The following is a 16,655-nucleotide window of genomic DNA, read 5'->3' on the forward strand; positions in this document are numbered from 1 at the left end:
TTTGACGTTTGACAAACTCACAGGGCTCTGCCAGAAGGCAAAGCCTGCCAAAAATGGAATTTAACTCATTGGTATTCCTCTCCACGGAAGTCTTTAGTAAAAGGCGAAAGACTTGTGCGTGATGAAGAGAAACCAGAGTAAGGACGCTCCTGCCTTCGTGTGGGGCCGAAGTCCCTCGTCGCACCACTCACCACCTTCGCGGAACCCCCTTCTCGGCTTGCGAGGCGTTCCATTTCCCAGGCAGCTCCCATTTCCCTGAGGCCGCCCCGGCCCTTTGGCCGAGCCAATCAGATTGCGGACAGACTAAGATCCTGCCTTTTCCAGGCGGGCTAGCAAACGCTCAGCTGCTTGCAGATCTTGAGCGAGGAGCGAGAAAAGGACACGGGCAACGCGGGGAGCGGTAAACGGGCCCTGTGGCGGGATGGAAACGTTGCCCCCCATGCCTGCAGGCGGAAATGCAGAACGCGCACGGGGGCCCTGTTGTTGCTACACCTTGCTGTGGCGCGCTGCACTTTTCGGCCAGTTGTCATGGCTGACAAAGCGTAATTGCAAGAAGACAAAAACCAAAGGAGCCTACCGAGAAGCCGCCACTAAGTCGGCAGGGGTACTTAGTGTGACCCCCGGCGGCCGTCCCATTTGGCTCACGCCCTGAAAAGCTGAGCAAGTTTTTTTTTTTTGTCCACAGGTGGAGAGAAGGCTGCACCGTTCCCAGCGGCACTGCAAGGCCAGGTCGATGCGTGGAGTGAACGGAGCAAGCCCCTTTTTCAGCTCCCGGTTCTAAAAATCCGTTTAATAAGTTGTCCCCGTGTAGAGGACATATCAGATATTAAACTGATAAGAACAGATACTACACTTGATCTTAGCCAAAAGGCCGAGAAGCGATGACCCCCACTCTTTGCTGCCTGAGCCAACCTCCTCTGACACTTCTCAAGTGTCGCGGTGCAGTATTGTTAACTGGACGTAACACTGGCCGCTGCTGAGCACCCACCCACGGCCGTGCTCTCTTTGCACAGGCCGACCTCTCCACGGACACAGCTGCTTTGACGTTTGACAAACTCACAGGGCTCTGCCAGAAGGCAAAGCCTGCCAAAAATGGAATTTAACTCATTGGTATTCCTCTCCACGGAAGTCTTTAGTAAAAGGCGAAAGACTTGTGCGTGATGAAGAGAAACCAGAGTAAGGACGCTCCTGCCTTCGTGTGGGGCCGAAGTCCCTCGTCGCACCACTCACCACCTTCGCGGAACCCCCTTCTCGGCTTGCGAGGCGTTCCATTTCCCAGGCAGCTCCCATTTCCCTGAGGCCGCCCCGGCCCTTTGGCCGAGCCAATCAGATTGCGGACAGACTAAGATCCTGCCTTTTCCAGGCGGGCTAGCAAACGCTCAGCTGCTTGCAGATCTTGAGCGAGGAGCGAGAAAAGGAGACGGGCAACGCGGGGAGCGGTAAACGGGCCCTGTGGCGGGATGGAAACGTTGCCCCCTATGCCTGCAGGGGGAAATGCAGAACGCGCACGGGGGCCCTGTTGTTGCTACACCTTGCTGTGGCGCGCTGCACTTTTCGGCCAGTTGTCATGGCTGACAAAGCGTAATTGCAAGAAGACAAAAACCAAAGGAGCCTACCGAGAAGCCGCCACTAAGTCGGCAGGGGTACTTAGCGTGACCCCCGGCGGCCGTCCCATTTGGCTCACGCCCTGAAAAGCTGAGCAAGTTTTTTTTTTTTGTCCACAGGTGGAGAGAAGGCTGCACCGTTCCCAGCGGCACTGCAAGGCCAGGTCGATGCGTGGAGTGAACGGAGCAAGCCCCTTTTTCAGCTCCCGGTTCTAAAAATCCGTTTAATAAGTTGTCCCCGTGTAGAGGACATATCAGATATTAAACTGATAAGAACAGATACTACACTTGATCTTAGCCAAAAGGCCGAGAAGCGATGACCCCCACTCTTTGCTGCCTGAGCCAACCTCCTCTGACACTTCTCAAGTGTCGCGGTGCAGTATTGTTAACTGGACGTAACACTGGCCGCTGCTGAGCACCCACCCACGGCCGTGCTCTCTTTGCACAGGCCGACCTCTCCACGGACACAGCTGCTTTGACGTTTGACAAACTCACAGGGCTCTGCCAGAAGGCAAAGCCTGCCAAAAATGGAATTTAACTCATTGGTATTCCTCTCCACGGAAGTCTTTAGTAAAAGGCGAAAGACTTGTGCGTGATGAAGAGAAACCAGAGTAAGGACGCTCCTGCCTTCGTGTGGGGCCGAAGTCCCTCGTCGCACCACTCACCACCTTCGCGGAACCCCCTTCTCGGCTTGCGAGGCGTTCCATTTCCCAGGCAGCTCCCATTTCCCTGAGGCCGCCCCGGCCCTTTGGCCGAGCCAATCAGATTGCGGACAGACTAAGATCCTGCCTTTTCCAGGCGGGCTAGCAAACGCTCAGCTGCTTGCAGATCTTGAGCGAGGAGCGAGAAAAGGAGACGGGCAACGCGGGGAGCGGTAAACGGGCCCTGTGGCGGGATGGAAACGTTGCCCCCTATGCCTGCAGGCGGAAATGCAGAACGCGCACGGGGGCCCTGTTGTTGCTACACCTTGCTGTGGCGCGCTGCACTTTTCGGCCAGTTGTCATGGCTGACAAAGCGTAATTGCAAGAAGACAAAAACCAAAGGAGCCTACCGAGAAGCCGCCACTAAGTCGGCAGGGGTACTTAGCGTGACCCCCGGCGGCCGTCCCATTTGGCTCACGCCCTGAAAAGCTGAGCAAGTTTTTTTTTTTTGTCCACAGGTGGAGAGAAGGCTGCACCGTTCCCAGCGGCACTGCAAGGCCAGGTCGATGCGTGGAGTGAACGGAGCAAGCCCCTTTTTCAGCTCCCGGTTCTAAAAATCCGTTTAATAAGTTGTCCCCGTGTAGAGGACATATCAGATATTAAACTGATAAGAACAGATACTACACTTGATCTTAGCCAAAAGGCCGAGAAGCGATGACCCCCACTCTTTGCTGCCTGAGCCAACCTCCTCTGACACTTCTCAAGTGTCGCGGTGCAGTATTGTTAACTGGACGTAACACTGGCCGCTGCTGAGCACCCACCCACGGCCGTGCTCTCTTTGCACAGGCCGACATCTCCACGGACACAGCTGCTTTGACATTTGACAAACTCACAGGGCTCTGCCAGAAGGCAAAGCCTGCCAAAAATGGAATTTAACTCATTGGTATTCCTCTCCACGGAAGTCTTTAGTAAAAGGCGAAAGACTTGTGCGTGATGAAGAGAAACCAGAGTAAGGACGCTCCTGCCTTCGTGTGGGGCCGAAGTCCCTCGTCGCACCACTCACCACCTTCGCGGAACCCCCTTCTCGGCTTGCGAGGCGTTCCATTTCCCAGGCAGCTCCCATTTCCCTGAGGCCGCCCCGGCCCTTTGGCCGAGCCAATCAGATTGCGGACAGACTAAGATCCTGCCTTTTCCAGGCGGGCTAGCAAACGCTCAGCTGCTTGCAGATCTTGAGCGAGGAGCGAGAAAAGGAGACGGGCAACGCGGGGAGCGGTAAACGGGCCCTGTGGCGGGATGGAAACGTTGCCCCCTATGCCTGCAGGGGGAAATGCAGAACGCGCACGGGGGCCCTGTTGTTGCTACACCTTGCTGTGGCGCGCTGCACTTTTCGGCCAGTTGTCATGGCTGACAAAGCGTAATTGCAAGAAGACAAAAACCAAAGGAGCCTACCGAGAAGCCGCCACTAAGTCGGCAGGGGTACTTAGCGTGACCCCCGGCGGCCGTCCCATTTGGCTCACGCCCTGAAAAGCTGAGCAAGTTTTTTTTTTTTGTCCACAGGTGGAGAGAAGGCTGCACCGTTCCCAGCGGCACTGCAAGGCCAGGTCGATGCGTGGAGTGAACGGAGCAAGCCCCTTTTTCAGCTCCCGGTTCTAAAAATCCGTTTAATAAGTTGTCCCCGTGTAGAGGACATATCAGATATTAAACTGATAAGAACAGATACTACACTTGATCTTAGCCAAAAGGCCGAGAAGCGATGACCCCCACTCTTTGCTGCCTGAGCCAACCTCCTCTGACACTTCTCAAGTGTCGCGGTGCAGTATTGTTAACTGGACGTAACACTGGCCGCTGCTGAGCACCCACCCACGGCCGTGCTCTCTTTGCACAGGCCGACCTCTCCACGGACACAGCTGCTTTGACGTTTGACAAACTCACAGGGCTCTGCCAGAAGGCAAAGCCTGCCAAAAATGGAATTTAACTCATTGGTATTCCTCTCCACGGAAGTCTTTAGTAAAAGGCGAAAGACTTGTGCGTGATGAAGAGAAACCAGAGTAAGGACGCTCCTGCCTTCGTGTGGGGCCGAAGTCCCTCGTCGCACCACTCACCACCTTCGCGGAACCCCCTTCTCGGCTTGCGAGGCGTTCCATTTCCCAGGCAGCTCCCATTTCCCTGAGGCCGCCCCGGCCCTTTGGCCGAGCCAATCAGATTGCGGACAGACTAAGATCCTGCCTTTTCCAGGCGGGCTAGCAAACGCTCAGCTGCTTGCAGATCTTGAGCGAGGAGCGAGAAAAGGAGACGGGCAACGCGGGGAGCGGTAAACGGGCCCTGTGGCGGGATGGAAACGTTGCCCCCTATGCCTGCAGGGGGAAATGCAGAACGCGCACGGGGGCCCTGTTGTTGCTACACCTTGCTGTGGCGCGCTGCACTTTTCGGCCAGTTGTCATGGCTGACAAAGCGTAATTGCAAGAAGACAAAAACCAAAGGAGCCTACCGAGAAGCCGCCACTAAGTCGGCAGGGGTACTTAGCGTGACCCCCGGCGGCCGTCCCATTTGGCTCACGCCCTGAAAAGCTGAGCAAGTTTTTTTTTTTTGTCCACAGGTGGAGAGAAGGCTGCACCGTTCCCAGCGGCACTGCAAGGCCAGGTCGATGCGTGGAGTGAACGGAGCAAGCCCCTTTTTCAGCTCCCGGTTCTAAAAATCCGTTTAATAAGTTGTCCCCGTGTAGAGGACATATCAGATATTAAACTGATAAGAACAGATACTACACTTGATCTTAGCCAAAAGGCCGAGAAGCGATGACCCCCACTCTTTGCTGCCTGAGCCAACCTCCTCTGACACTTCTCAAGTGTCGCGGTGCAGTATTGTTAACTGGACGTAACACTGGCCGCTGCTGAGCACCCACCCACGGCCGTGCTCTCTTTGCACAGGCCGACCTCTCCACGGACACAGCTGCTTTGACGTTTGACAAACTCACAGGGCTCTGCCAGAAGGCAAAGCCTGCCAAAAATGGAATTTAACTCATTGGTATTCCTCTCCACGGAAGTCTTTAGTAAAAGGCGAAAGACTTGTGCGTGATGAAGAGAAACCAGAGTAAGGACGCTCCTGCCTTCGTGTGGGGCCGAAGTCCCTCGTCGCACCACTCACCACCTTCGCGGAACCCCCTTCTCGGCTTGCGAGGCGTTCCATTTCCCAGGCAGCTCCCATTTCCCTGAGGCCGCCCCGGCCCTTTGGCCGAGCCAATCAGATTGCGGACAGACTAAGATCCTGCCTTTTCCAGGCGGGCTAGCAAACGCTCAGCTGCTTGCAGATCTTGAGCGAGGAGCGAGAAAAGGAGACGGGCAACGCGGGGAGCGGTAAACGGGCCCTGTGGCGGGATGGAAACGTTGCCCCCTATGCCTGCAGGCGGAAATGCAGAACGCGCACGGGGGCCCTGTTGTTGCTACACCTTGCTGTGGCGCGCTGCACTTTTCGGCCAGTTGTCATGGCTGACAAAGCGTAATTGCAAGAAGACAAAAACCAAAGGAGCCTACCGAGAAGCCGCCACTAAGTCGGCAGGGGTACTTAGCGTGACCCCCGGCGGCCGTCCCATTTGGCTCACGCCCTGAAAAGCTGAGCAAGTTTTTTTTTTTTGTCCACAGGTGGAGAGAAGGCTGCACCGTTCCCAGCGGCACTGCAAGGCCAGGTCGATGCGTGGAGTGAACGGAGCAAGCCCCTTTTTCAGCTCCCGGTTCTAAAAATCCGTTTAATAAGTTGTCCCCGTGTAGAGGACATATCAGATATTAAACTGATAAGAACAGATACTACACTTGATCTTAGCCAAAAGGCCGAGAAGCGATGACCCCCACTCTTTGCTGCCTGAGCCAACCTCCTCTGACACTTCTCAAGTGTCGCGGTGCAGTATTGTTAACTGGACGTAACACTGGCCGCTGCTGAGCACCCACCCACGGCCGTGCTCTCTTTGCACAGGCCGACCTCTCCACGGACACAGCTGCTTTGACGTTTGACAAACTCACAGGGCTCTGCCAGAAGGCAAAGCCTGCCAAAAATGGAATTTAACTCATTGGTATTCCTCTCCACGGAAGTCTTTAGTAAAAGGCGAAAGACTTGTGCGTGATGAAGAGAAACCAGAGTAAGGACGCTCCTGCCTTCGTGTGGGGCCGAAGTCCCTCGTCGCACCACTCACCACCTTCGCGGAACCCCCTTCTCGGCTTGCGAGGCGTTCCATTTCCCAGGCAGCTCCCATTTCCCTGAGGCCGCCCCGGCCCTTTGGCCGAGCCAATCAGATTGCGGACAGACTAAGATCCTGCCTTTTCCAGGCGGGCTAGCAAACGCTCAGCTGCTTGCAGATCTTGAGCGAGGAGCGAGAAAAGGAGACGGGCAACGCGGGGAGCGGTAAACGGGCCCTGTGGCGGGATGGAAACGTTGCCCCCTATGCCTGCAGGCGGAAATGCAGAACGCGCACGGGGGCCCTGTTGTTGCTACACCTTGCTGTGGCGCGCTGCACTTTTCGGCCAGTTGTCATGGCTGACAAAGCGTAATTGCAAGAAGACAAAAACCAAAGGAGCCTACCGAGAAGCCGCCACTAAGTCGGCAGGGGTACTTAGCGTGACCCCCGGCGGCCGTCCCATTTGGCTCACGCCCTGAAAAGCTGAGCAAGTTTTTTTTTTTTGTCCACAGGTGGAGAGAAGGCTGCACCGTTCCCAGCGGCACTGCAAGGCCAGGTCGATGCGTGGAGTGAACGGAGCAAGCCCCTTTTTCAGCTCCCGGTTCTAAAAATCCGTTTAATAAGTTGTCCCCGTGTAGAGGACATATCAGATATTAAACTGATAAGAACAGATACTACACTTGATCTTAGCCAAAAGGCCGAGAAGCGATGACCCCCACTCTTTGCTGCCTGAGCCAACCTCCTCTGACACTTCTCAAGTGTCGCGGTGCAGTATTGTTAACTGGACGTAACACTGGCCGCTGCTGAGCACCCACCCACGGCCGTGCTCTCTTTGCACAGGCCGACCTCTCCACGGACACAGCTGCTTTGACGTTTGACAAACTCACAGGGCTCTGCCAGAAGGCAAAGCCTGCCAAAAATGGAATTTAACTCATTGGTATTCCTCTCCACGGAAGTCTTTAGTAAAAGGCGAAAGACTTGTGCGTGATGAAGAGAAACCAGAGTAAGGACGCTCCTGCCTTCGTGTGGGGCCGAAGTCCCTCGTCGCACCACTCACCACCTTCGCGGAACCCCCTTCTCGGCTTGCGAGGCGTTCCATTTCCCAGGCAGCTCCCATTTCCCTGAGGCCGCCCCGGCCCTTTGGCCGAGCCAATCAGATTGCGGACAGACTAAGATCCTGCCTTTTCCAGGCGGGCTAGCAAACGCTCAGCTGCTTGCAGATCTTGAGCGAGGAGCGAGAAAAGGAGACGGGCAACGCGGGGAGCGGTAAACGGGCCCTGTGGCGGGATGGAAACGTTGCCCCCTATGCCTGCAGGGGGAAATGCAGAACGCGCACGGGGGCCCTGTTGTTGCTACACCTTGCTGTGGCGCGCTGCACTTTTCGGCCAGTTGTCATGGCTGACAAAGCGTAATTGCAAGAAGACAAAAACCAAAGGAGCCTACCGAGAAGCCGCCACTAAGTCGGCAGGGGTACTTAGCGTGACCCCCGGCGGCCGTCCCATTTGGCTCACGCCCTGAAAAGCTGAGCAAGTTTTTTTTTTTTGTCCACAGGTGGAGAGAAGGCTGCACCGTTCCCAGCGGCACTGCAAGGCCAGGTCGATGCGTGGAGTGAACGGAGCAAGCCCCTTTTTCAGCTCCCGGTTCTAAAAATCCGTTTAATAAGTTGTCCCCGTGTAGAGGACATATCAGATATTAAACTGATAAGAACAGATACTACACTTGATCTTAGCCAAAAGGCCGAGAAGCGATGACCCCCACTCTTTGCTGCCTGAGCCAACCTCCTCTGACACTTCTCAAGTGTCGCGGTGCAGTATTGTTAACTGGACGTAACACTGGCCGCTGCTGAGCACCCACCCACGGCCGTGCTCTCTTTGCACAGGCCGACCTCTCCACGGACACAGCTGCTTTGACGTTTGACAAACTCACAGGGCTCTGCCAGAAGGCAAAGCCTGCCAAAAATGGAATTTAACTCATTGGTATTCCTCTCCACGGAAGTCTTTAGTAAAAGGCGAAAGACTTGTGCGTGATGAAGAGAAACCAGAGTAAGGACGCTCCTGCCTTCGTGTGGGGCCGAAGTCCCTCGTCGCACCACTCACCACCTTCGCGGAACCCCCTTCTCGGCTTGCGAGGCGTTCCATTTCCCAGGCAGCTCCCATTTCCCTGAGGCCGCCCCGGCCCTTTGGCCGAGCCAATCAGATTGCGGACAGACTAAGATCCTGCCTTTTCCAGGCGGGCTAGCAAACGCTCAGCTGCTTGCAGATCTTGAGCGAGGAGCGAGAAAAGGAGACGGGCAACGCGGGGAGCGGTAAACGGGCCCTGTGGCGGGATGGAAACGTTGCCCCCTATGCCTGCAGGGGGAAATGCAGAACGCGCACGGGGGCCCTGTTGTTGCTACACCTTGCTGTGGCGCGCTGCACTTTTCGGCCAGTTGTCATGGCTGACAAAGCGTAATTGCAAGAAGACAAAAACCAAAGGAGCCTACCGAGAAGCCGCCACTAAGTCGGCAGGGGTACTTAGCGTGACCCCCGGCGGCCGTCCCATTTGGCTCACGCCCTGAAAAGCTGAGCAAGTTTTTTTTTTTTGTCCACAGGTGGAGAGAAGGCTGCACCGTTCCCAGCGGCACTGCAAGGCCAGGTCGATGCGTGGAGTGAACGGAGCAAGCCCCTTTTTCAGCTCCCGGTTCTAAAAATCCGTTTAATAAGTTGTCCCCGTGTAGAGGACATATCAGATATTAAACTGATAAGAACAGATACTACACTTGATCTTAGCCAAAAGGCCGAGAAGCGATGACCCCCACTCTTTGCTGCCTGAGCCAACCTCCTCTGACACTTCTCAAGTGTCGCGGTGCAGTATTGTTAACTGGACGTAACACTGGCCGCTGCTGAGCACCCACCCACGGCCGTGCTCTCTTTGCACAGGCCGACCTCTCCACGGACACAGCTGCTTTGACGTTTGACAAACTCACAGGGCTCTGCCAGAAGGCAAAGCCTGCCAAAAATGGAATTTAACTCATTGGTATTCCTCTCCACGGAAGTCTTTAGTAAAAGGCGAAAGACTTGTGCTTGATGAAGAGAAACCAGAGTAAGGACGCTCCTGCCTTCGTGTGGGGCCGAAGTCCCTCGTCGCACCACTCACCACCTTCGCGGAACCCCCTTCTCGGCTTGCGAGGTGTTCCATTTCCCAGGCAGCTCCCATTTCCCTGAGGCCGCCCCGGCCCTTTGGCCGAGCCAATCAGATTGCGGACAGACTAAGATCCTGCCTTTTCCAGGCGGGCTAGCAAACGCTCAGCTGCTTGCAGATCTTGAGCGAGGAGCGAGAAAAGGAGACGGGCAACGCGGGGAGCGGTAAACGGGCCCTGTGGCGGGATGGAAACGTTGCCCCCTATGCCTGCAGGGGGAAATGCAGAACGCGCACGGGGGCCCTGTTGTTGCTACACCTTGCTGTGGCGCGCTGCACTTTTCGGCCAGTTGTCATGGCTGACAAAGCGTAATTGCAAGAAGACAAAAACCAAAGGAGCCTACCGAGAAGCCGCCACTAAGTCGGCAGGGGTACTTAGCGTGACCCCCGGCGGCCGTCCCATTTGGCTCACGCCCTGAAAAGCTGAGCAAGTTTTTTTTTTTTGTCCACAGGTGGAGAGAAGGCTGCACCGTTCCCAGCGGCACTGCAAGGCCAGGTCGATGCGTGGAGTGAACGGAGCAAGCCCCTTTTTCAGCTCCCGGTTCTAAAAATCCGTTTAATAAGTTGTCCCCGTGTAGAGGACATATCAGATATTAAACTGATAAGAACAGATACTACACTTGATCTTAGCCAAAAGGCCGAGAAGCGATGACCCCCACTCTTTGCTGCCTGAGCCAACCTCCTCTGACACTTCTCAAGTGTCGCGGTGCAGTATTGTTAACTGGACGTAACACTGGCCGCTGCTGAGCACCCACCCACGGCCGTGCTCTCTTTGCACAGGCCGACCTCTCCACGGACACAGCTGCTTTGACGTTTGACAAACTCACAGGGCTCTGCCAGAAGGCAAAGCCTGCCAAAAATGGAATTTAACTCATTGGTATTCCTCTCCACGGAAGTCTTTAGTAAAAGGCGAAAGACTTGTGCGTGATGAAGAGAAACCAGAGTAAGGACGCTCCTGCCTTCGTGTGGGGCCGAAGTCCCTCGTCGCACCACTCACCACCTTCGCGGAACCCCCTTCTCGGCTTGCGAGGCGTTCCATTTCCCAGGCAGCTCCCATTTCCCTGAGGCCGCCCCGGCCCTTTGGCCGAGCCAATCAGATTGCGGACAGACTAAGATCCTGCCTTTTCCAGGCGGGCTAGCAAACGCTCAGCTGCTTGCAGATCTTGAGCGAGGAGCGAGAAAAGGAGACGGGCAACGCGGGGAGCGGTAAACGGGCCCTGTGGCGGGATGGAAACGTTGCCACCTATGCCTGCAGGGGGAAATGCAGAACGCGCACGGGGGCCCTGTTGTTGCTACACCTTGCTGTGGCGCGCTGCACTTTTCAGCCAGTTGTCATGGCTGACAAAGCGTAATTGCAAGAAGACAAAAACCAAAGGAGCCTACCGAGAAGCCGCCACTAAGTCGGCAGGGGTACTTAGCGTGACCCCCGGCGGCCGTCCCATTTGGCTCACGCCCTGAAAAGCTGAGCAAGTTTTTTTTTTTTTGTCCACAGGTGGAGCGAAGGCTGCACCGTTCCCAGCGGCACTGCAAGGCCAGGTCGATGCGTGGAGTGAACGGAGCAAGCCCCTTTTTCAGCTCCCGGTTCTAAAAATCCATTTAATAAGTTGTCCCCGTGTAGAGGACATATCAGATATTAAACTGATAAGAACAGATACTACACTTGATCTTAGCCAAAAGGCCGAGAAGCGATGACCCCCACTCTTTGCTGCCTGAGCCAACCTCCTCTGACACTTCTCAAGTGTCGCGGTGCAGTATTGTTAACTGGACGTAACACTGGCCGCTGCTGAGCACCCACCCACGGCCGTGCTCTCTTTGCACAGGCCGACCTTTCCACGGACACAGCTGCTTTGACGTTTGACAAACTCACAGGGCTCTGCCAGAAGGCAAAGCCTGCCAAAAATGGAATTTAACTCATTGGTATTCCTCTCCACGGAAGTCTTTAGTAAAAGGCGAAAGACTTGTGCGTGATGAAGAGAAACCAGAGTAAGGACGCTCCTGCCTTCGTGTGGGGCCGAAGTCCCTCGTCGCACCACTCACCACCTTCGCGGAACCCCCTTCTCGGCTTGCGAGGCGTTCCATTTCCCAGGCAGCTCCCATTTCCCTGAGGCCGCCCCGGCCCTTTGGCCGAGCCAATCAGATTGCGGACAGACTAAGATCCTGCCTTTTCCAGGCGGGCTAGCAAACGCTCAGCTGCTTGCAGATCTTGAGCGAGGAGCGAGAAAAGGAGACGGGCAACGCGGGGAGCGGTAAACGGGCCCTGTGGCGGGATGGAAACGTTGCCCCCTATGCCTGCAGGGGGAAATGCAGTACGCGCACGGGGGCCCTGTTGTTGCTACACCTTGCTGTGGCGCGCTGCACTTTTCGGCCAGTTGTCATGGCTGACAAAGCGTAATTGCAAGAAGACAAAAACCAAAGGAGCCTACCGAGAAGCCGCCACTAAGTCGGCAGGGGTACTTAGCGTGACCCCCGGCGGCCGTCCCATTTGGCTCACGCCCTGAAAAGCTGAGCAAGTTTTTTTTTTTTGTCCACAGGTGGAGAGAAGGCTGCACCGTTCCCAGCGGCACTGCAAGGCCAGGTCGATGCGTGGAGTGAACGGAGCAAGCCCCTTTTTCAGCTCCCGGTTCTAAAAATCCGTTTAATAAGTTGTCCCCGTGTAGAGGACATATCAGATATTAAACTGATAAGAACAGATACTACACTTGATCTTAGCCAAAAGGCCGAGAAGCGATGACCCCCACTCTTTGCTGCCTGAGCCAACCTCCTCTGACACTTCTCAAGTGTCGCGGTGCAGTATTGTTAACTGGACGTAACACTGGCCGCTGCTGAGCACCCACCCACGGCCGTGCTCTCTTTGCACAGGCCGACCTCTCCACGGACACAGCTGCTTTGACGTTTGACAAACTCACAGGGCTCTGCCAGAAGGCAAAGCCTGCCAAAAATGGAATTTAACTCATTGGTATTCTTCTCCACGGAAGTGTTTAGTAAAAGGCGAAAGACTTGTGCGTGATGAAGAGAAACCAGAGTAAGGACGCTCCTGCCTTCGTGTGGGGCCGAAGTCCCTCGTCGCACCACTCACCACCTTCGCGGAACCCCCTTCTCGGCTTGCGAGGCGTTCCAATTCCCAGGCAGCTCCCATTTCCCTGAGGCCGCCCCGGCCCTTTGGCCGAGCCAATCAGATTGCGGACAGACTAAGATCCTGCCTTTTCCAGGCGGGCTAGCAAACGCTCAGCTGCTTGCAGATCTTGAGCGAGGAGCGAGAAAAGGAGACGGGCAACGCGGGGAGCGGTAAACGGGCCCTGTGGCGGGATGGAAACGTTGCCCCCTATGCCTGCAGGGGGAAATGCAGAACGCGCACGGGGGCCCTGTTGTTGCTACACCTTGCTGTGGCGCGCTGCACTTTTCGGCCAGTTGTCATGGCTGACAAAGCGTAATTGCAAGAAGACAAAAACCAAAGGAGCCTACCGAGAAGCCGCCACTAAGTCGGCAGGGGTACTTAGCATGACCCCCAGCGGCCGTCCCATTTGGCTCACGCCCTGAAAAGCTGAGCAAGTTATTTTTTTTTGCACAGGCCGACCTCTCCACGGACACAGCTGCTTTGACGTTTGACAAACTCACAGGGCTCTGCCAGAAGGCAAAGCCTGCCAAAAATGGAATTTAACTCATTGGTATTCCTCTCCACGGAAGTCTTTAGTAAAAGGCGAAAGACTTGTGCGTGATGAAGAGAAACCAGAGTAAGGACGCTCCTGCCTTCGTGTGGGGCCGAAGTCCCTCGTCGCACCACTCACCACCTTCGCGGAACCCCCTTCTCGGCTTGCGAGGCGTTCCATTTCCCAGGCAGCTCCCATTTCCCTGAGGCCGCCCCGGCCCTTTGGCCGAGCCAATCAGATTGCGGACAGACTAAGATCCTGCCTTTTCCAGGCGGGCTAGCAAACGCTCAGCTGCTTGCAGATCTTGAGCGAGGAGCGAGAAAAGGAGACGGGCAACGCGGGGAGCGGTAAACGGGCCCTGTGGCGGGATGGAAACGTTGCCCCCTATGCCTGCAGGGGGAAATGCAGAACGCGCACGGGGGCCCTGTTGTTGCTACACCTTGCTGTGGCGCGCTGCACTTTTCGGCCAGTTGTCATGGCTGACAAAGCGTAATTGCAAGAAGACAAAAACCAAAGGAGCCTACCGAGAAGCCGCCACTAAGTCGGCAGGGGTACTTAGCGTGACCCCCGGCGGCCGTCCCATTTGGCTCACGCCCTGAAAAGCTGAGCAAGTTTTTTTTTTTTTGTCCACAGGTGGAGAGAAGGCTGCACCGTTCCCAGCTGCACTGCAAGGCCAGGTCGATGCGTGGAGTGAACGGAGCAAGCCCCTTTTTCACCTCCCGGTACTAAAAATCCGTTTAATAAGTTGTCCCCGTGTAGAGGACATATCAGATATTAAACTGATAAGAACAGATACTACACTTGATCTTAGCCAAAAGGCCGAGAAGCGATGACCCCCACTCTTTGCTGCCTGAGCCAACCTCCTCTGACACTTCTCAAGTGTCGCGGTGCAGTATTGTTAACTGGACGTAACACTGGCCGCTGCTGAGCACCCACCCACGGCCGTGCTCTCTTTGCACAGGCCGACCTCTCCACGGACACAGCTGCTTTGACGTTTGACAAACTCACAGGGCTCTGCCAGAAGGCAAAGCCTGCCAAAAATGGAATTTAACTCATTGGTATTCCTCTCCACGGAAGTCTTTAGTAAAAGGCGAAAGACTTGTGCGTGATGAAGAGAAACCAGAGTAAGGACGCTCCTGCCTTCGTGTGGGGCCGAAGTCCCTCGTCGCACCACTCACCACCTTCGCGGAACCCCCTTCTCGGCTTGCGAGGCGTTCCATTTCCCAGGCAGCTCCCATTTCCCTGAGGCCGCCCCGGCCCTTTGGCCGAGCCAATCAGATTGCGGACAGACTAAAATCCTGCCTTTTCCAGGCGGGCTAGCAAACGCTCAGCTGCTTGCAGATCTTGAGCGAGGAGCGAGAAAAGGAGACGGGCAACGCGGGGAGCGGTAAACGGGCCCTGTGGCGGGATGGAAACGTTGCCCCCTATGCCTGCAGGCGGAAATGCAGAACGCGCACGGGGGCCCTGTTGTTGCTACACCTTGCTGTGGCGCGCTGCACTTTTCGGCCAGTTGTCATGGCTGACAAAGCGTAATTGCAAGAAGACAAAAACCAAAGGAGCCTACCGAGAAGCCGCCACTAAGTCGGCAGGGGTACTTAGCGTGACCCCCGGCGGCCGTCCCATTTGGCTCACGCCCTGAAAAGCTGAGCAAGTTTTTTTTTTTTGTCCACAGGTGGAGAGAAGGCTGCACCGTTCCCAGCGGCACTGCAAGGCCAGGTCGATGCGTGGAGTGAACGGAGCAAGCCCCTTTTTCAGCTCCCGGTTCTAAAAATCCGTTTAATAAGTTGTCCCCGTGTAGAGGACATATCAGATATTAAACTGATAAGAACAGATACTACACTTGATCTTAGCCAAAAGGCCGAGAAGCGATGACCCCCACTCTTTGCTGCCTGAGCCAACCTCCTCTGACACTTCTCAAGTGTCGCGGTGCAGTATTGTTAACTGGACGTAACACTGGCCGCTGCTGAGCACCCACCCACGGCCGTGCTCTCTTTGCACAGGCCGACCTCTCCACGGACACAGCTGCTTTGACGTTTGACAAACTCACAGGGCTCTGCCAGAAGGCAAAGCCTGCCAAAAATGGAATTTAACTCATTGGTATTCCTCTCCACGGAAGTCTTTAGTAAAAGGCGAAAGACTTGTGCGTGATGAAGAGAAACCAGAGTAAGGACGCTCCTGCCTTCGTGTGGGGCCGAAGTCCCTCGTCGCACCACTCACCACCTTCGCAGAACCCCCTTCTCGGCTTGCGAGGCGTTCCATTTCCCAGGCAGCTCCCATTTCCCTGAGGCCGCCCCGGCCCTTTGGCCGAGCCAATCAGATTGCGGACAGACTAAGATCCTGCCTTTTCCAGGCGGGCTAGCAAACGCTCAGCTGCTTGCAGATCTTGAGCGAGGAGCGAGAAAAGGAGACGGGCAACGCGGGGAGCGGTAAACGGGCCCTGTGGCGGGATGGAAACGTTGCCCCCTATGCCTGCAGGGGGAAATGCAGAACGCGCACGGGGGCCCTGTTGTTGCTACACCTTGCTGTGGCGCGCTGCACTTTTCGGCCAGTTGTCATGGCTGACAAAGCGTAATTGCAAGAAGACAAAAACCAAAGGAGCCTACCGAGAAGCCGCCACTAAGTCGGCAGGGGTACTTAGCGTGACCCCCGGCGGCCGTCCCATTTGGCTCACGCCCTGAAAAGCTGAGCAAGTTTTTTTTTTTTGTCCACAGGTGGAGAGAAGGCTGCACCGTTCCCAGCGGCACTGCAAGGCCAGGTCGATGCGTGGAGTGAACGGAGCAAGCCCCTTTTTCAGCTCCCGGTTCTAAAAATCCGTTTAATAAGTTGTCCCCGTGTAGAGGACATATCAGATATTAAACTGATAAGAACAGATACTACACTTGATCTTAGCCAAAAGGCCGAGAAGCGATGACCCCCACTCTTTGCTGCCTGAGCCAACCTCCTCTGACACTTCTCAAGTGTCGCGGTGCAGTATTGTTAACTGGACGTAACACTGGCCGCTGCTGAGCACCCACCCACGGCCGTGCTCTCTTTGCACAGGCCGACCTCTCCACGGACACAGCTGCTTTGACGTTTGACAAACTCACAGGGCTCTGCCAGAAGGCAAAGCCTGCCAAAAATGGAATTTAACTCATTGGTATTCCTCTCCACGGAAGTCTTTAGTAAAAGGCGAAAGACTTGTGCGTGATGAAGAGAAACCAGAGTAAGGACGCTCCTGCCTTCGTGTGGGGCCGAAGTCCCTCGTCGCACCACTCACCACCTTCGCGGAACCCCCTTCTCGGCTTGCGAGGCGTTCCATTTCCCAGGCAGCTCCCATTTCCCTGAGGCCGCCCCGGCCCTTTGGCCGAGCCAATCAGATTGCGGACAGACTAAGATCCTGCCTTTTCCAGGCGGGCTAGCAAACGCTCAGCTGCTTGCAGATCTT

At 55.6% G+C, this 16,655-nt stretch overlaps 32 non-coding genes across 32 annotated transcripts; all 32 read right to left on the reverse strand.

The window, feature by feature from the left end:
- Window positions 1-25: 25 nt before the first annotated feature.
- LOC137113487 (U5 spliceosomal RNA) lies at window positions 26-141 on the reverse strand. The gene has a single exon (XR_010912615.1). It is a non-coding gene; the product is annotated as a U5 spliceosomal RNA (small nuclear RNA).
- Window positions 142-692: 551 nt separating this feature from the next.
- LOC137114039 (U2 spliceosomal RNA) lies at window positions 693-883 on the reverse strand. The gene has a single exon (XR_010913154.1). It is a non-coding gene; the product is annotated as a U2 spliceosomal RNA (small nuclear RNA).
- A 181-nt stretch (window positions 884-1,064) lies between these two features.
- LOC137113488 (U5 spliceosomal RNA) lies at window positions 1,065-1,180 on the reverse strand. Its single transcript, XR_010912616.1, has one exon. It is a non-coding gene; the product is annotated as a U5 spliceosomal RNA (small nuclear RNA).
- Window positions 1,181-1,731: 551 nt separating this feature from the next.
- On the reverse strand, window positions 1,732-1,922 carry LOC137114040 (U2 spliceosomal RNA). Its single transcript, XR_010913155.1, has one exon. It is a non-coding gene; the product is annotated as a U2 spliceosomal RNA (small nuclear RNA).
- A 181-nt stretch (window positions 1,923-2,103) lies between these two features.
- On the reverse strand, window positions 2,104-2,219 carry LOC137113489 (U5 spliceosomal RNA). The gene has a single exon (XR_010912617.1). It is a non-coding gene; the product is annotated as a U5 spliceosomal RNA (small nuclear RNA).
- Window positions 2,220-2,770: 551 nt separating this feature from the next.
- Window positions 2,771-2,961, reverse strand: LOC137114042 (U2 spliceosomal RNA). Its single transcript, XR_010913157.1, has one exon. It is a non-coding gene; the product is annotated as a U2 spliceosomal RNA (small nuclear RNA).
- A 181-nt stretch (window positions 2,962-3,142) lies between these two features.
- On the reverse strand, window positions 3,143-3,258 carry LOC137113490 (U5 spliceosomal RNA). The gene has a single exon (XR_010912618.1). It is a non-coding gene; the product is annotated as a U5 spliceosomal RNA (small nuclear RNA).
- A 551-nt stretch (window positions 3,259-3,809) lies between these two features.
- LOC137114043 (U2 spliceosomal RNA) lies at window positions 3,810-4,000 on the reverse strand. The gene has a single exon (XR_010913158.1). It is a non-coding gene; the product is annotated as a U2 spliceosomal RNA (small nuclear RNA).
- A 181-nt stretch (window positions 4,001-4,181) lies between these two features.
- On the reverse strand, window positions 4,182-4,297 carry LOC137113491 (U5 spliceosomal RNA). The gene has a single exon (XR_010912619.1). It is a non-coding gene; the product is annotated as a U5 spliceosomal RNA (small nuclear RNA).
- A 551-nt stretch (window positions 4,298-4,848) lies between these two features.
- Window positions 4,849-5,039, reverse strand: LOC137114044 (U2 spliceosomal RNA). Its single transcript, XR_010913159.1, has one exon. It is a non-coding gene; the product is annotated as a U2 spliceosomal RNA (small nuclear RNA).
- A 181-nt stretch (window positions 5,040-5,220) lies between these two features.
- LOC137113492 (U5 spliceosomal RNA) lies at window positions 5,221-5,336 on the reverse strand. Its single transcript, XR_010912620.1, has one exon. It is a non-coding gene; the product is annotated as a U5 spliceosomal RNA (small nuclear RNA).
- A 551-nt stretch (window positions 5,337-5,887) lies between these two features.
- Window positions 5,888-6,078, reverse strand: LOC137114045 (U2 spliceosomal RNA). Its single transcript, XR_010913160.1, has one exon. It is a non-coding gene; the product is annotated as a U2 spliceosomal RNA (small nuclear RNA).
- A 181-nt stretch (window positions 6,079-6,259) lies between these two features.
- On the reverse strand, window positions 6,260-6,375 carry LOC137113493 (U5 spliceosomal RNA). The gene has a single exon (XR_010912621.1). It is a non-coding gene; the product is annotated as a U5 spliceosomal RNA (small nuclear RNA).
- Window positions 6,376-6,926: 551 nt separating this feature from the next.
- LOC137114046 (U2 spliceosomal RNA) lies at window positions 6,927-7,117 on the reverse strand. The gene has a single exon (XR_010913161.1). It is a non-coding gene; the product is annotated as a U2 spliceosomal RNA (small nuclear RNA).
- A 181-nt stretch (window positions 7,118-7,298) lies between these two features.
- On the reverse strand, window positions 7,299-7,414 carry LOC137113494 (U5 spliceosomal RNA). The gene has a single exon (XR_010912622.1). It is a non-coding gene; the product is annotated as a U5 spliceosomal RNA (small nuclear RNA).
- A 551-nt stretch (window positions 7,415-7,965) lies between these two features.
- Window positions 7,966-8,156, reverse strand: LOC137114048 (U2 spliceosomal RNA). Its single transcript, XR_010913163.1, has one exon. It is a non-coding gene; the product is annotated as a U2 spliceosomal RNA (small nuclear RNA).
- A 181-nt stretch (window positions 8,157-8,337) lies between these two features.
- LOC137113495 (U5 spliceosomal RNA) lies at window positions 8,338-8,453 on the reverse strand. The gene has a single exon (XR_010912623.1). It is a non-coding gene; the product is annotated as a U5 spliceosomal RNA (small nuclear RNA).
- Window positions 8,454-9,004: 551 nt separating this feature from the next.
- Window positions 9,005-9,195, reverse strand: LOC137114049 (U2 spliceosomal RNA). The gene has a single exon (XR_010913164.1). It is a non-coding gene; the product is annotated as a U2 spliceosomal RNA (small nuclear RNA).
- Window positions 9,196-9,376: 181 nt separating this feature from the next.
- On the reverse strand, window positions 9,377-9,492 carry LOC137113824 (U5 spliceosomal RNA). The gene has a single exon (XR_010912945.1). It is a non-coding gene; the product is annotated as a U5 spliceosomal RNA (small nuclear RNA).
- Window positions 9,493-10,043: 551 nt separating this feature from the next.
- On the reverse strand, window positions 10,044-10,234 carry LOC137114050 (U2 spliceosomal RNA). Its single transcript, XR_010913165.1, has one exon. It is a non-coding gene; the product is annotated as a U2 spliceosomal RNA (small nuclear RNA).
- A 181-nt stretch (window positions 10,235-10,415) lies between these two features.
- Window positions 10,416-10,531, reverse strand: LOC137113496 (U5 spliceosomal RNA). Its single transcript, XR_010912624.1, has one exon. It is a non-coding gene; the product is annotated as a U5 spliceosomal RNA (small nuclear RNA).
- A 552-nt stretch (window positions 10,532-11,083) lies between these two features.
- On the reverse strand, window positions 11,084-11,274 carry LOC137114116 (U2 spliceosomal RNA). The gene has a single exon (XR_010913228.1). It is a non-coding gene; the product is annotated as a U2 spliceosomal RNA (small nuclear RNA).
- Window positions 11,275-11,455: 181 nt separating this feature from the next.
- LOC137113498 (U5 spliceosomal RNA) lies at window positions 11,456-11,571 on the reverse strand. The gene has a single exon (XR_010912626.1). It is a non-coding gene; the product is annotated as a U5 spliceosomal RNA (small nuclear RNA).
- A 551-nt stretch (window positions 11,572-12,122) lies between these two features.
- On the reverse strand, window positions 12,123-12,313 carry LOC137114051 (U2 spliceosomal RNA). The gene has a single exon (XR_010913166.1). It is a non-coding gene; the product is annotated as a U2 spliceosomal RNA (small nuclear RNA).
- Window positions 12,314-12,494: 181 nt separating this feature from the next.
- LOC137113992 (U5 spliceosomal RNA) lies at window positions 12,495-12,610 on the reverse strand. The gene has a single exon (XR_010913108.1). It is a non-coding gene; the product is annotated as a U5 spliceosomal RNA (small nuclear RNA).
- Window positions 12,611-13,203: 593 nt separating this feature from the next.
- On the reverse strand, window positions 13,204-13,319 carry LOC137113499 (U5 spliceosomal RNA). The gene has a single exon (XR_010912627.1). It is a non-coding gene; the product is annotated as a U5 spliceosomal RNA (small nuclear RNA).
- Window positions 13,320-13,871: 552 nt separating this feature from the next.
- Window positions 13,872-14,062, reverse strand: LOC137114294 (U2 spliceosomal RNA). The gene has a single exon (XR_010913401.1). It is a non-coding gene; the product is annotated as a U2 spliceosomal RNA (small nuclear RNA).
- Window positions 14,063-14,243: 181 nt separating this feature from the next.
- LOC137113500 (U5 spliceosomal RNA) lies at window positions 14,244-14,359 on the reverse strand. Its single transcript, XR_010912628.1, has one exon. It is a non-coding gene; the product is annotated as a U5 spliceosomal RNA (small nuclear RNA).
- A 551-nt stretch (window positions 14,360-14,910) lies between these two features.
- On the reverse strand, window positions 14,911-15,101 carry LOC137114052 (U2 spliceosomal RNA). Its single transcript, XR_010913167.1, has one exon. It is a non-coding gene; the product is annotated as a U2 spliceosomal RNA (small nuclear RNA).
- A 181-nt stretch (window positions 15,102-15,282) lies between these two features.
- LOC137113501 (U5 spliceosomal RNA) lies at window positions 15,283-15,398 on the reverse strand. Its single transcript, XR_010912629.1, has one exon. It is a non-coding gene; the product is annotated as a U5 spliceosomal RNA (small nuclear RNA).
- A 551-nt stretch (window positions 15,399-15,949) lies between these two features.
- Window positions 15,950-16,140, reverse strand: LOC137114053 (U2 spliceosomal RNA). The gene has a single exon (XR_010913168.1). It is a non-coding gene; the product is annotated as a U2 spliceosomal RNA (small nuclear RNA).
- A 181-nt stretch (window positions 16,141-16,321) lies between these two features.
- Window positions 16,322-16,437, reverse strand: LOC137113502 (U5 spliceosomal RNA). Its single transcript, XR_010912630.1, has one exon. It is a non-coding gene; the product is annotated as a U5 spliceosomal RNA (small nuclear RNA).
- Between the last annotated feature and the right edge of the window lie 218 nt (window positions 16,438-16,655).

This window comes from Channa argus, unplaced genomic scaffold, assembly GCF_033026475.1.
Source record: "Channa argus isolate prfri unplaced genomic scaffold, Channa argus male v1.0 Contig016, whole genome shotgun sequence".
Lineage (NCBI taxonomy): Eukaryota > Metazoa > Chordata > Actinopteri > Anabantiformes > Channidae > Channa > Channa argus.